Source organism: Octopus bimaculoides, chromosome 23, assembly GCF_046866305.1.
Source record: "Octopus bimaculoides isolate indiv1 chromosome 23, ASM4686630v1, whole genome shotgun sequence".
Classification (NCBI taxonomy): Eukaryota; Metazoa; Mollusca; class Cephalopoda; order Octopoda; family Octopodidae; genus Octopus; species Octopus bimaculoides.
Window position 1 is genome coordinate 4,518,433 of NC_142950.1, and position 15,000 is coordinate 4,533,432.

Consider the following 15,000-nt stretch of genomic DNA (forward strand, 5'->3'; position numbering starts at 1 on the left):
TTGAGGCGTTAAATACACGAAGCTTCCAATAGTAAATAATTGTGGAAGTTATGACTTGTTTCTTACATGCTTTCGTGTGGCTTTCTTGGATTTGAAATATATAGCAGTTAAAGAACCGACTGGAGGAATCGTCGGATATGATCAGCTTTTATATATCTTGAACGGATGGACCGAAAACTTTTTCATATATAAATAGACAGATAGATAGATAGATAGATAGATAGATAGAAAGGCAGCGAGCTGGCAGAAACGTTAGCACACCGGACGAAATGCTTAGCAGTATTTCGTCTGCCGTTACGTTCTGTGTTCAAATTCCGTCGAGGTCGACTTTGCCTTTCATCCTTTCGGGGTCGATGAATTAAGTACCAGTTACGCAATGGAGTCGATGTAATCGACTTAATCCCTTTGTTTGTCCTTGTTTGTCCCCTCTGTGTTTATCCCCTTGTGGACAATAAAGAAATTAGATACATACATACATACATACATACATAAATAGGTAAATACATACCTACATACATCGACAGACAGATAGCTAGATAGGCACGTACGTGCGTATGCATTTATGCATCTATGTATATCACCAATATATATATATATATATATATATATATATATATATATATATATATATATATAGGTAAATGATAGGGTTGCCTCAATCCTTCAGGGGTAGTCTGAAGCATCCAAGCAACCAGGTATTGGTACCTAGAGGACCTAAAGAGTGCCAGGTAACGCTAAGTAAGTGTTATGGACAGACTAACTGTAGTTAAACTCTTGGTTCGATAATGATACGAATGAGGAGTCTAATGTGGATCTTGTATTAGGATGCATATATATATATATATATATATATTGGCTCTGTTATCTCATTCTGTCTAATATATGTATATATATGAACACAGATTAAAATAGTGAGGGTGTGAGTGAAATAAAAGGAAATTTATTTTAATCGAAAGATAGACTGGAGCATGAAGCAGTTACAGAGGTAGGTCAGTGGAGGAAAGAAACGGAAGCCGATAACACGCAATACAAGTAATAAATGCTAGAAATGAACGTAAGGAAAAGTTGAGAAAATTGCAAATCATACGGACAGACAGAAAATGGAAGCAAATGTAAAAGTCGGTTGATTAGTGAGGAATAAAACCAATTGGACAGTATGAACGGCAATTAATTAAATCTATATCGTTAATGGTCTGTTGATTAAACGTTAAGTGTTTTCACCACCTTACTTCATATCTAGTTGCTCTCCAACTCCCCCACCTCTCCTCTTGTATATTTGTATATCTCTCTCCGCATCTTTCTACACTACAACCTCATTACTTTTCGTTCATTATCATTATTATTATTATTATTATCATTATTATTCACTCTCTTCCTCCACCCTATATCCAGCAGATGTATTACACATATATATATACATACACACACACACACACACATATATATATATATATATATATATATATATATACATATATATATATATATATATACATACATATATGTGTGCGTATATGTATATAAATCCAACAACGAAATATATATATGCATATATATATATATAATATATATATATATATATATATATATATATATATATATATATATACATACATATATGTGTGCGTATATGTATATAAATCCAACAACGAAATATATATATGCATATATATATATATATATATATATATATATATATATATATATATATATATATACATACATATATGTGTGCGTATATGTATATAAATCCAACAACGAAATATATATATGCATATATATATATATATACATATATATATGCATTTATATATATATATATATATATATATATATATATACATATATATATGCATTTATATATATATATATACAATATATATGCATTTATATATATATATATACATATATATATGCATTTATATATATATATATACATATATATATGCATTTATATATATATATATACATATATATATGCATTTATATATATATATATATACATATATATATGCATTTATATATATATATATATACATATATATATGCATTTATATATATATATATATATATATATGCATTTATATATATATATATATATATATATGCATTTATATATATATATATATATATATATATATATATATATATATATATATATATATATATATATATATATATATATATATACTTATATATGTATATATATATAAACACACACATATATTTACATTTAAGTAAACACCCATACACTCACACACACACCACACACACGCACATATACACATATAGATAAACAGATAGATACATAGATGCACACATAGAGACACTCATATATCTGTAGTGATTTTCCTTCTTTGTCTTCCTCTCATCCCTCTGTCACTCTTATTCTTTCATTGTGCGTGCATCTACCTGTATGCAAATTTGCTAATTTCTTACTAATACATACATGCAAACATATACGCTCATAGACATGCACAAAGATAATCATTTACGTATATATATATGTATATTTATATGCATATACACACACATATATATATGTGTGTGTGTATGTATGTATGTGTGATGCTGTGTCTATATGTATAGGTATATATATGTTTGTGTGTGTAGGTGTGTGTGTGGATTTGAACATCTGCACCTCCCAAAATTATGCATGCGCCATCTTCGTTTATTTTTCTTTCTCTCTCACCCGCCCTCTCTCTCTCTCTCTCTCTCTCTCTCTCTCTCTCTCTCTCTCTCTCTCTCTCTCTCTCTCGTTTTCTCTGTCACACACGCACGTGTTTACGAGATGTAGGCACGGGTGTGTGGTTATAGAGTTCAGTTAGCAACATCATGGTTGAAGGTTCGATCCTGGCGTCTGAGCAAATGTCCACTGAGAACAGCCTCTTGTTAGCCAATAAGTCTTAGAATAGAATTTGCCAGACAGTAACTTCGTTTTGTAATGTCTGTGTATACATATGTGCGTGAGAGACGGAGAGAGTCTGCGTGTGTGCGAGAGAGAGAGATGGGGGTTAGTGTGTGTGTGTGTTTGTGTTGATGTGCGTGTGGGTTAGAATAGATTAAAAACCTATTCGATTGCTTGTACCTCCAAGGATCTAGCTTGGAGGTATATTAAACCAAAACTTGAGATTTCTGAGGAGAACTCAGCTATCTGAACCAATATTCTCTGAGTATATGACTACAATTCATAGAATCACTAGATTTTGGACGGTCGAAGCCGATTCCTGATTGACATATTTCAGTTAAGATGATAAACCTCCTTCAACACAGGTATTCAATACATGTTCGATGCGAATGTAATTTCGTACAGTAATCCCTCGACTATCGCGGGTTTTACGTTCTAAAAACCCCCACAGGAATAATTAAAATCTAATAAAATATATACACTTATCGGCTGCAGATATACTGAGGAGTCCATGGTAAAAATTTACATATATTAGCCAGAAAAATCCGCGATGTACTAAGTGCCCGATAGATGAACTGCAATGTAATTGAGGGCGCGATAAATGAACTGCAATATGACAGATTACTGTATATGTTACTTTTGTGTATATAAGTATATATAAGTTTGAATATGTTACTTTTACGCCGGTAACAGATTCTTAATGAAATGCATGAAAACGGTCTTCTGGTTTTGCTCATATTTCTACGGATATTTTAGGGGTTGCACGAGGGTGGGGGTCTGGCAGAATCGATAGAAAACCAGGCAAAATGCTTAGTGGTATTTCGTTTGCCTTTACGTTCTGAGTTCAGACCCCAGTGCCTAACTAACACTTATTTAATCGACCCTGAAAGGCAAAGTCGACCTCGTCGGAATTTGAACTTAGAACGTAACGAAAGCCGAAATACCGCCAAGCATTCCGGTCGGTGTGCTGACGATTCTGCCAGCTCGCCGTCTCGACCATTACGGATAGCTGGTTATACCTCATGTACGCTGTCTTCCGGATTTTGTTTAAGGCTTTTTCAGGATTATTCTGAGTATTACGTGAGTTGGATGAGGAATCGCAATCCTGAAATAATTGGAGATTACTTTGCCTGCGAATCACTAACCAGCGAGGGAATCCAGAATGTCCACCATTCGCCTATCAAGCTGATTTTATTGCAAATGCCCGTTCTCCCATGCTTCACTGTGTCACCAAGAATATTGTCCACCCCTGTTGATATTCCGTCTTTCAGTGACCTTACTGGATTCTAAATTCTTCTGGCCTCACTAGCTAATCATCCTCGTTTGATAATTTCATTTAATTCGGGACATTTGAGCCTCTAATTCTCTGCTAATTGGATAGCTTTTACCAACTCACTCTCCATCTCTCTATTAGTTCTTTTGCTTCAATAAGTGGGGTCCTTTTTTCAACTTCCGCCTTTGACAGTGTTTACTGTTGGCATACGTTATTTAGTGAGGTCTTTTACCAGATGGTGTCAGTTGCTTCCTTGTGTTGTTATAAGAAACTCTGTTTTCAATACCTACATGTCCATTCGCTTCTTTCAATCTCCTCTTAATTTATATACTGTTCTTCCTAGATTGTTTATATTATGATTTTATTTACCCCATGTATCTGCACGGGGATTAACACATACTTTAAGAAATTATTATTTCTTATATTTAATTGTTTATGTTATGGTTTTATTTACTCCATGTAGCCTGACTCTGTCGACACCCTGTACATGTGCGTGTTTGTGTATGTGTGAGTTTGTGTATGTGTGAGTTTGTGTACACATGTTTGCGTGTCTTTGTGCCTGTTAATCCGTTTCCACTGCTTAACAAACGGTCCTGGTGTGTTTATATCCCGTAACTTAGCGGTTCAGCAACAGAGACGGAAGGAAAATAATGAAATAGTTGCGTCCATTCGTTCGAACAAAATTTTTCAAGGCGTGTCACAACATAGCTGCAGTCTAACGACCAAAACAAGTAAAGAATTTTTAAAAAAAACAAAAAAAAAAAAACAACGAAAAAATATAATATAAAAATCCAAATGTGCCAACCACTACAGTGACTGGCCTTCATTCACACGCTTGATGTTGATCATGGCGTGATAAATTCACAAATGTTGTTGGAGAAATAAGAAAGTGAAGACCACTTTGACATAACTCGCTCACCTATTTGGAACGTCCATATAAACGACCTATGGCAGACTTTTAAGTGTAAAGATTATTAATGGAACCCGTCCAAAACCCACTTCAATCTGAACTTGAACTGGTGACTTTGCGTTGGCAGGAAAAGAAAATTAGTTGCGTATATTCAAATTTGTTTCTACCCAACTAATAAGCTCTCAGGTATTCGTTGTTTCCTTATCTCCGCCATCTCTCTTTCCCTTTCTCTCTCTCTCTCTCTCTATCTCTCTCTATCTCTCTCTCTCTCTCGCGATATACATATGTGTGTGTATACACACACACATATATATATATATATATATATATATATATATGTGTGTGTGTGTGTGTGTGTGTGTGTGTGTGTGTGTGTGTGTCTCTCTCTCTCTCCCTTTCCCTCTCTTTCTTCATCTGTATGTTTCTGTTTGTTTACTTTGTGAAAGCGTGTGCCTTAGTGGTTAGGACATACAATTCACGATAGTAAGGTCGTGAGTTCAATTCCCGGCAACACGCCGTGTCCTTGAGCAAGACACTTTATTTCACATCGCTCCAGTCCACATAGCTGGCAAAAATGAGTAGTACCTGTAATCCAAAGGGGCCAACCTTGTCACACTCTGTATCACGCTGAATCTCCCCCGAGAACTACGTTAAGGGTACGCATGTCTGTGGAGTGCTCAGCCACTTGCACGTTAATTTCACGAGCAAGCTGTTCCGTTGATTGTATCACCTGCGACCCTCGTCGTCATAACCGATGTAGTGCTCCTATTCTTTACTTTACGCAGGTTGTGTGGTTTAGAATCTTGCTTTGCAGCCGACTGATCTAGACTTCAGTCCATTTGCACGGCTCCTTCGACAAGGTTTTTGTCCATCAACCCCCAGGCCAGCCAATAATTTTCTCTACTGGAGACACAAGGACTCAGATTTTTGGGAAGGGGACCAGTTGATTACATCGATCCCAGTATTTCACTGGTATTTAATTTGGTAGATGGAGACTGAAATTACCCCATCGTATATACATGTGTGTGTTTGTGTATGTGTGAGTTTGTGTACACATGTTTGCGTGTCTTAGTGTCTGTTAACTCCCTTCTACTGCTTAACAAACGGTGCTGGTGTGTTTATAGCCCGTAACTTACCGGTTCAGCAACAGAGACGGAAGGAAAATAATGAAATAGTTGCGTCCGTTCGCTCGAAAGGATGAAAAGCAAAGTAGCTCATAGGTGGAATTTGAAATCAGAACGTAGCGACGGGAGAAATACCGCTAAGCATTTCGTCAAACACGCTAACGATTCTGCCAGCTCGCTGCCTTTCGGGCCCGCCAATAATAGAAACGAGTGGAACACCGTCATTTAATTGTGTGTGTGTGTGCGTGCGTGCGTGTGTGTGTGTGTGTGTGTGTGCGTGTGCGTGCGTGCGTGCGTGCGTGCGTGTTTTATCTTTGTGCTTTTTCTTCTGTTTATCTCCCACCAAAAGGTAGCGAGGTCAATTTGTTCAATTAAATCTTTTGAGGTGGTGCCCGTTGAAGGCCGCAGTCCAGTGATTGAAACAACTATATGACAGAAGCTAAAACATTTGAAGAGAAGATAAATATTTGCAACGAATATGGCTTGCTAACATGACCCACGATTTCACTGATTGCCTGAGATGTCTATGTAGTCGCATGTTGACGTAGATGTGCACTGTACTCTTCCACCCTTTCATCCACAGGCACATCGAGGATGCGACAGCTCTACGGGGAAAGAGAGGCGAAGAAAGAGTTGTCTCAACACTCAGATGTCACGTGCATACAGCTGAAATGGCTGAAACAAATTAAATAAAGCGTTCTGCTTAAATTACTGAACGTACCGCTTGACCCTGAAATTGAACCCACGTCATTATGATCTTAAGCCATACACCATTACCACTACTCCCCGTACTTTGACATGCAAGGTGTCCATTACCTTTTGCATTTACATTTAGAAAATACAATATATTGTAAAGATAATTTATGGACACACTCTATTTGTATAGTATAAGTAATTGGCTATGTAGAGTTTTGTTAGTTTATACTGAAGAAGTACGGTATGCAGAAACAAGCTGTCTTTGAGTGTAGAACTAGTATGAAATATTAACTAGTAAATGTCTGTGCGATAAAACAACTTGAGTCAATAATAATGATGCTTTTGAAGCAGAGATTAAACAAAGTAGTCTTTAATATACTTTTCTCTGAGACACGAATAATGGTGAACCGAAATTGCCCTGCTGATACGTACGTGCATACATGTATACATACATACACATAAACACACGCACATACACACAAACACAAACTTAAATGCATGCGTACATGCAAACACAAATACATGTATACACATGCATACATAGACATACATACACACACGCACATACAAATGAATGCATGCATATATAAATCATTCATATACATATATACATACAGACATTCACACACACAAACACACACACATACATACGAGTGAGTGAACAAACAACGAAAGGCAAAGGCACTGAAAGGGACATATAGTACGAATTACATGTTAAAATGCGTTTGATTCGGGCACTATGTAAGTTTCAAGACTTCTTGCAGAAGTCCAGCTCGTCGGGGTCAGTTCACCGAAGGGAAAGATACAGGAAGTCTAAGATGGCTACTGGGAACTGAACTTTTATTGGTCAAGGTGGGTCACATGGTTTTATGAAAAAGGAGATCGACATTCCATAGATATATATATATATATATATATGTTCAGTACGTATATGTGTGAAGTCGCATGGCTCAGTGGTTAGAGCGTCGAGCTTACAACCGTGAGGTTGTGAGTTCTATTCCCGGACCGGGCTGCGTGTTGTGTTCTTGAGCAAGACACTTTATTTCACGTTGCTCCAGTTAACTCAGCTGTAGAAATGAGTTACGACTTCACTGATGCCAAGCTGTATCTCACTTTTGCCTTTCCCTTGTTTTTTTTGGGTTTTTTTCGTGTTCAAAAACCATTATTATTATTATTATTGTCATTGTTATTATTATTATCATTGTTTGCTAAGGTCAATGTAATCAACTTGCTCCTTTCTCTTAAAGTTGTTGACCTTGTGCAAAACAATAAGAAAGAATTATTGTTGCTGTCGTTTAGGGTCACTCCGTCGGTTACGATGATGAGGGTTCCAGTTGATCCGATCAACGGAACAGCTTGCTCGTGGAATTAACGTGCAAGTGGCTGAGCACTCCACAGACACGTGTACCCTTTACGCAGTTCTCAAGGAGATTCAGCGTGACACAGAGTGTGACAAGGCTGGCCCTTTGAAATACAGGTACCACTCATTTTTGTCTGCTGAGTGGACTGGAGCAACGTGAAATAAAATGTCTTACTCGAGGACACAACGCGTCGCCGGGAATTGAACTCACGACCTTACGATGGTGAACCGAATGCCCCTAACCACAAAGCCACGCGTCTTCACTCTGTCGCTTAATATCCCTGCGAAAGTACTTAATGCTCAACAGAAAAATATTTACAAGCAAATTTAAGATATTTCCTTTTCAAAAGTACGTTTCCAACATGTTTCTGATATTTTTTTTTTAATCAGGATCTTATCTAAATTATTGTTACTACGTATTCTCCTGGAGAATTTAGAATTTTTGCGGACCAATTTCAAAGACACAGAAAAGTCGACTTCGGTGGAATTAGAACACCGAACATAAAGGCAACCGAAATACCGATAAGAATTTTGCCAACGCACTAACGACTATTCCAGCTCGCTGCCTTCAAACACTTAATTTTTTTTCTCTCTTTCAAGGTGGTGAGCTGGCACGATCATTAGCACGTCCGACAAAACGCTTAGCGTTCAAATTTCGCCGAGATCGACTTAGCCTTTCATCCTTTCGAGGTTGATAAAATAAGTTCTAGTTTATCACTTTGGGCGATGTAACCCACTTACCCCACACCCGAATTTGCTGGCTCAGTGCCAGAATTTCATATCAATAATTTCTAACTTTAATACATGTTCAGGAGTTTCGAGAAAGGGAACAATCGATTAGATCGATACACCTCAGTATTTAACTGGTACTTAATTATTTTATCGATCACGGAAGAATAAAAGAGAAATCTAACCGCAGCATAATTTGAAAACTGACAGTAAAATGCCGGAACGTTTACTGCATGGCATTTTGTCCGTTCTGCTAAGGCATACGCCAAAATATTTTGCAATGTCTACCGAACTGAATCAAAAGTAATAATTATTCGATTTTTTTTTTCTTTTTGTTTAGATTTCTTTGCCAGACTGTGTTATAGATTGGTGGCGATGCCAACGTTTGTTTGTAATGAGCTGCAAAATACTGGCAAATCTTTCCGTAAATATATTGGCCAAAGCTATCGTGGTTTTGTTAAAATGGTGCTAAGTTATGGAAGATTCGATTGTATCTTTCTTCACACCGGTTCCAGAACGCCGGATATTGTGGGGGTGGAGGAGGCGGGGGAGGAGTCGGGGCGGCGTCTGTGATTATTATTCTATCGATCAATTTCACCTGATGTTTTCCTTAAATTGCGGTCATTGGTTTGAGTGATATGCAGAAACCGTTTGCGAATACGCATGCTTCTGTGTGTGTGCGTGTGTGTGTGTGTGTGTGTGTGTGTGGTGAAGGTGCATGGCTTAGTGGTTAGGGCTCTCACCCGTAAGGTTCTGGCGGCGCGTTGTGTCCTTCAGCAAGAAGGGTCGCCTCTTTTGTGTTTAATTTTATAAGTAATTGTCCCTTTGCTATCACCACTAGATAAGAAACAATAGAATTCTGAGACAGTTAAAACTTTTGTCTAGAATCAATTACTAGCCTGATAGACCCTGCTATGTCAAGATGGACTTATATATTCTTCCTCTGCTCTCTCCCACTTGGTTTTAATATGTTGCCACATTTATAATATGTCTTTTTTTCTACATTTTTTCGTGCAGCTGAAGATTGCTCTTCATATTGCATTTAAGGTAATGCTCACATTACTTAAATAAATTGAAGTAGCATGAAACGTGCGTACTGCAATCACTTTTGAAATCCGTGTTGCTTATTATTTGATATATATATATATATATATATATATATATATATACATCAATGCTTAGCGCTGTCATCCCATATCTCATTTACGATGAGCCGCTAAAGAGCGTAGCTAGACATTGAGTGATGACGGGAATATCATAAGAGGGATCTGTCTCTCGTGTCATTTCGCAGCGTCTACCTTTGCGGTCTCTGTTGCTGAAGAGGAGATAATCACTCCGATGTGCATGCGTCCTACAATTTGGTTGGAGAGTGCTGTTAGGTGACTCGGTATATTTATCCCTAGTTCTCTACAGAGAGAAGTTTTCATCATGACAAGCAGCAGAGAATGGTTTTCTTACGGGTTCGAATAAGCTTCAAGCATACTTGAACTGGTAACAAGTTTGTACTCATACACATCACTGGTTGGTGGTCGGTTGGCACTCCGTCGGTTACGACGACGAGGGTTCAAGTTGATCCAATCAACGGAACAGCCTGCTCGTGAAATTAGCGTGCAAGTGGCTGCGCACTCCACAGACACTTGTACCCTTAACGTAGTTATCGGGGAGATTCAGCGTGACACAGTGTGACAAGGCTGGCCCTTTGAATTACAGGCACAACAGAAACAGGAAGAAAGAGTGAGAGAAAGTTGTGGTGAAGGAGTACAGCAGGGTTCGCCACCATTCCCTGCCGGAGCCTCGTGGAACTTTAGGTGTTTTCGCTCAATAAACACTCACAACGCCCCCGGTCTGGGAATCGAAACCGCGATCCTACGACCGCGAGTCCGCTGCACTAACCACTGGGCCATTGCGCCTCCACACACATCACTATACGTCAGAGTTTTGTAAAGCTATTAGTGCACAACCCCATTGTTAGTCACTGGTTTATTATTATTATTTATGCAGAAAATTCCGATACACTTAATCATTTTTTATGTGGTTACAACATTCCACAATTCCGTTACAACTAACGTCAAAACAAACATTTCCATAGATTCGCCATGGAGATCGAAGAAATAGCCAGTCTAGCAGTAATACCAGAATGGCTAGTATTTTTTGCTCATTTATTATCAGTTCAGAAATTTATCTTGGCCAAATTCCATCCGTATGTTCTTCAAAATGTCGTAACTAGGTCATATCTTTCATATATTTGGCATATCACCATTAGATTGACTTATTACCATCAAGGAACAATCTATGGTGTTTCTGTCTTAGAGTGGAAATTATGCTGTTGATCCCGGTTGGGGAACCATCAAAGTAAATCTCTCTCTCCTCGTAGAATTCGAATATTTTACTGTAGAATACAACTGTCTAGTGCCATTTCTTTCTGTTCCACAGATGCCTGAATGCCAATTCAGCTTTTGTATTGGTTTCGAAATATGGCACAAGGTCAGCAATTACTGTGGTAATGGTTGTTAGGTCTATTACATTGACACCAGTGCTCAACTTGCACGTATTTTATCGACCTCGACCGGATGAAATGCAAAGTCGACCTCAGCGGAATTTGAACACAGAACGTAAAACGGACGAAAAAACGCTAAGCATGTTGCCCGGCATGTTAACAACTGTGTCACCTCACCGCCCTAATCCAGATTACACATTGAAGCACATGTCGAAATAGGTAGTGAGAAATTTGTGTTTATCTGCGTATATGCGTGCGTGTGTATTTGTGTGTGTGTGTGTGCGTGTGTGAGTGTGTGAAATTAATCTCGGTCTGTTTCGACTTGTTTCTCTTTTAACGCGCATGTACCAAAGCGCAAATGCATGCAGCCGAAGTCTGAAAGTCAGTGATATAATTTGACACACGAACATACATACATATATCTACATGTGTGTGTATGTGTCTATAAATGCATACATACATACATATATATATATATATATATATATATATATATATATATATATATACACACACAGATATATGTGCATGTGTGTGTGTCAGCAATATATATATATATACGTGTTTGTGTGTGTGTATATGTACTTTGCGTTAATTTTGACCTATTAATGTAACACACACACACACACACACACACACACGTAAATATTCATCGTCTAAAAGTCCTCAGACTTTGCATTCTGTTTGCTTATATGCACATCCAGTTTACATATTGAAGTGCTTATTGAAATATTTGTGTGTGTATGTGTGTGTAATTAAATATGGCAGCTGTTTAGCAATGTATCACCGAAAAAGGGGAAAGCTTTAATTCTCATTAAATACGACAGATGATGTTGGAACAACTACAATGCTAGAAATAAGAGCTATAAGACCTACGGCAGTACATATTCTAAAATTGAAACCGTACAGAGAAGATTAGCATGACCCTTGCGCAAGGATGACACGCAAATTCGTGAAGCATTGCATATTTAAAATAAAGGCGATGCACCAGCATGGCCGTAGTCAGAGGACTGAAACAGGTTTAAAAATAAAAGTATATAATTTTAAGGTGGGGGGGGGGGGGGAATTTTCTCCGCTGAAACTTCATTGGTTGAAAAATGTCTAGCTTTAATTTTTTTTTAATCAGTCAACTCATTTGCAGCCATTTTCTGTGTACATAAACACGTAACTTCAACAACTCATAAGTTACGTCTTCTGTATGTACATATGTTCGTTTTAAATATGGCTTTTATTCAAATGCTTTTAACGAGACATAAAAAATCTGTTTAAAAATCTGTCGTTTTATATGCATTATCATATATCTGTATGTGAAGGCGCGTGACTGCTTGGTGGAGGTGTTGCATTTACGATTACACGATTACGCGATAGTGGGTTTCAGTTTCTGGCCCTAGTAGGGCGTTGTGTTCTTGAGTAAAATACTTCGTCTCGCGTTGCTCTGCGATCGCATCGACATCTGACATTTGGTACACCGTGCATCTGTTCAGACATCGTAGATTTCACGCAGTGGAATGATAAAATGCACAGCACAAACCCTTTTGATCACTAGAAACGAGTCAGACGGCGATCTGGCAGAAACGTTAGCACGTCGGGTGAAATGCTTAGCGGTATTTCGTCTGTCGCTACGTTCTGAGTTCAAATTCCACCGAGGTCAACTTTGTCTTTCATACTTTCGGGGTCGATAAATTAAGTACCAGTTACACACTGGGATCGATGTAATCGACTTAATCCCTTTTTCTGTCCTTGTTTGTCCCCTCTATGTTCATCCCCTTGTGGGCAATAAAGAAATAAGAAACGAATCAATTGGGCAGTTGTTCGACAAGAAATGGCCGCACTGTCTTTCTGAGATTACGAGAGACTGCCATTGTACGGGGAAAGTTTCATAATTACTCAAGGAACATCTAGACTTTAACAACTTCATTTCCTGTCACAGCCCAGCTATATTGATACGCATACGTCCGTAAAATATGTGAGGCTAGAAAGCAAATGTCGAACTTCGATCCTGTCTGCTTTGTCCGCATTGATTGTGTATCTGCACCGTGCACGTTTGCACCGGACCCGTTTGGACCCACAATCTGGACGTAACAAGCCATGGTATACAACAAATTGCAAAAACAAATATCATCACAAAATGCTTAGCGGCATTTCATCCGTCTTTGTTTTCCGAGTTCAAATTCCGCAGATGTTGACGTTAATCTTTCATTTCTTTCGGTATTGGTAACATAAGTACTGGGGTCAATGTAAGCAACTGGTCCCTTCCAACTAAATTTAAAGCTTTGTGCCTATAATAGAAAAAATATTTTTAATAACTTCATTTAGGTGGCGAACTGGTTTCGCAGCATTTCGTCCGTCTCTCCGTTATGAGTATAAATTCCGCCTAGGTGGACTTTACTTTTCATCCTTTCGGGGGTCGATAAGATAAGTACCAGTTAAGCACTGAGATCGGTGTAATCGACGTATCCTATCCCCACCCTCATCACCACCCCCAAACAAAAACTGCTGGCCTAGTGCCAAAGTTTGAAACCGATATTAAGAACTTAATTAAGTTCACAGATATTGTGTTGGCTTGTCTATCAGCAAAGAATAAATAAATAAATAAATAAATAAATAAATGCAAAAGGCACAGGTTCCGATGCGGTTCTGTTCATCTGCCGGGCAACTTTGTCATCCGTCCTTGGTAGACACTCGCAGAATCTAGGGTCTGCGAGAATACAAACCGGCATCGGTAGTGGATACAGACACGTGCGTACACACAGACACACACACACACACACACACACGCAGATAGAGAGAGAGAGAGAGGGAGAGAGAGAGAGAGAAATAGATAGATAGATAGATAGATAGATAAAGTTTGATACAAAAATATATTGATATATACAGACAGACAGATGGCTGTATACATGTACTCATCCATATATATATATGTAAATGAAATATTCAAGCACTGAGATTTGAAGTTAGATGTCACTACTGTTCATATCATCTGTGAATAAATTCAAAATTTGATGATATCACCAGTAGTAGCATGGGTGGAACGCAGTTATGATAGCTTTAAGGTGCTATGAAATATAAATTTGCACGAAGCGTAATGATGCTTAATAAGCATCTACCTGCTAGAAATAAGAGCCAAGTCTTAAATGATCCACCGTAGCGTACCAATATAACAGAGAAAAACAGTATGCGAGGAAAACAGAAAGAATTAAAACATTTAACAGCACAAATAAAAAATATTATGCAATTAGGGATATCCACAAACCAGGTTTCGGCTTTTGGTTATTCAACCTTGAGCCTCGTCAGTGTGGACTACGAGTTTAAATCCATGACTGTTCACGTTAGTCTCTGACTGTGCAACTGGTTTTGTTTTGCGCCAAAATCAGAGCACATGGTGCGTAAAAATATATAAATGAAATATTCAAACACTGAGATTTGAAGTTAGATGTCACTACTGTTCATATCATCTGTGGATAAATTCAAAATTTGATGATATCACCAGTAGTAGCATGGGT

At 37.9% G+C, this 15,000-nt stretch overlaps 1 protein-coding gene and 1 non-coding gene across 3 annotated transcripts in view; both read left to right on the forward strand.

The window, feature by feature from the left end:
* LOC128250586 (voltage-dependent calcium channel gamma-5 subunit) overlaps positions 1-15,000 on the forward strand; it is a 324,577-nt gene that overhangs the window by 267,646 nt on the left and 41,931 nt on the right. The window lies entirely within an intron of this gene.
* Positions 12,367-12,469, forward strand: LOC128250647 (U6 spliceosomal RNA). Its single transcript, XR_008266668.1, has one exon. It is a non-coding gene; the product is annotated as a U6 spliceosomal RNA (small nuclear RNA).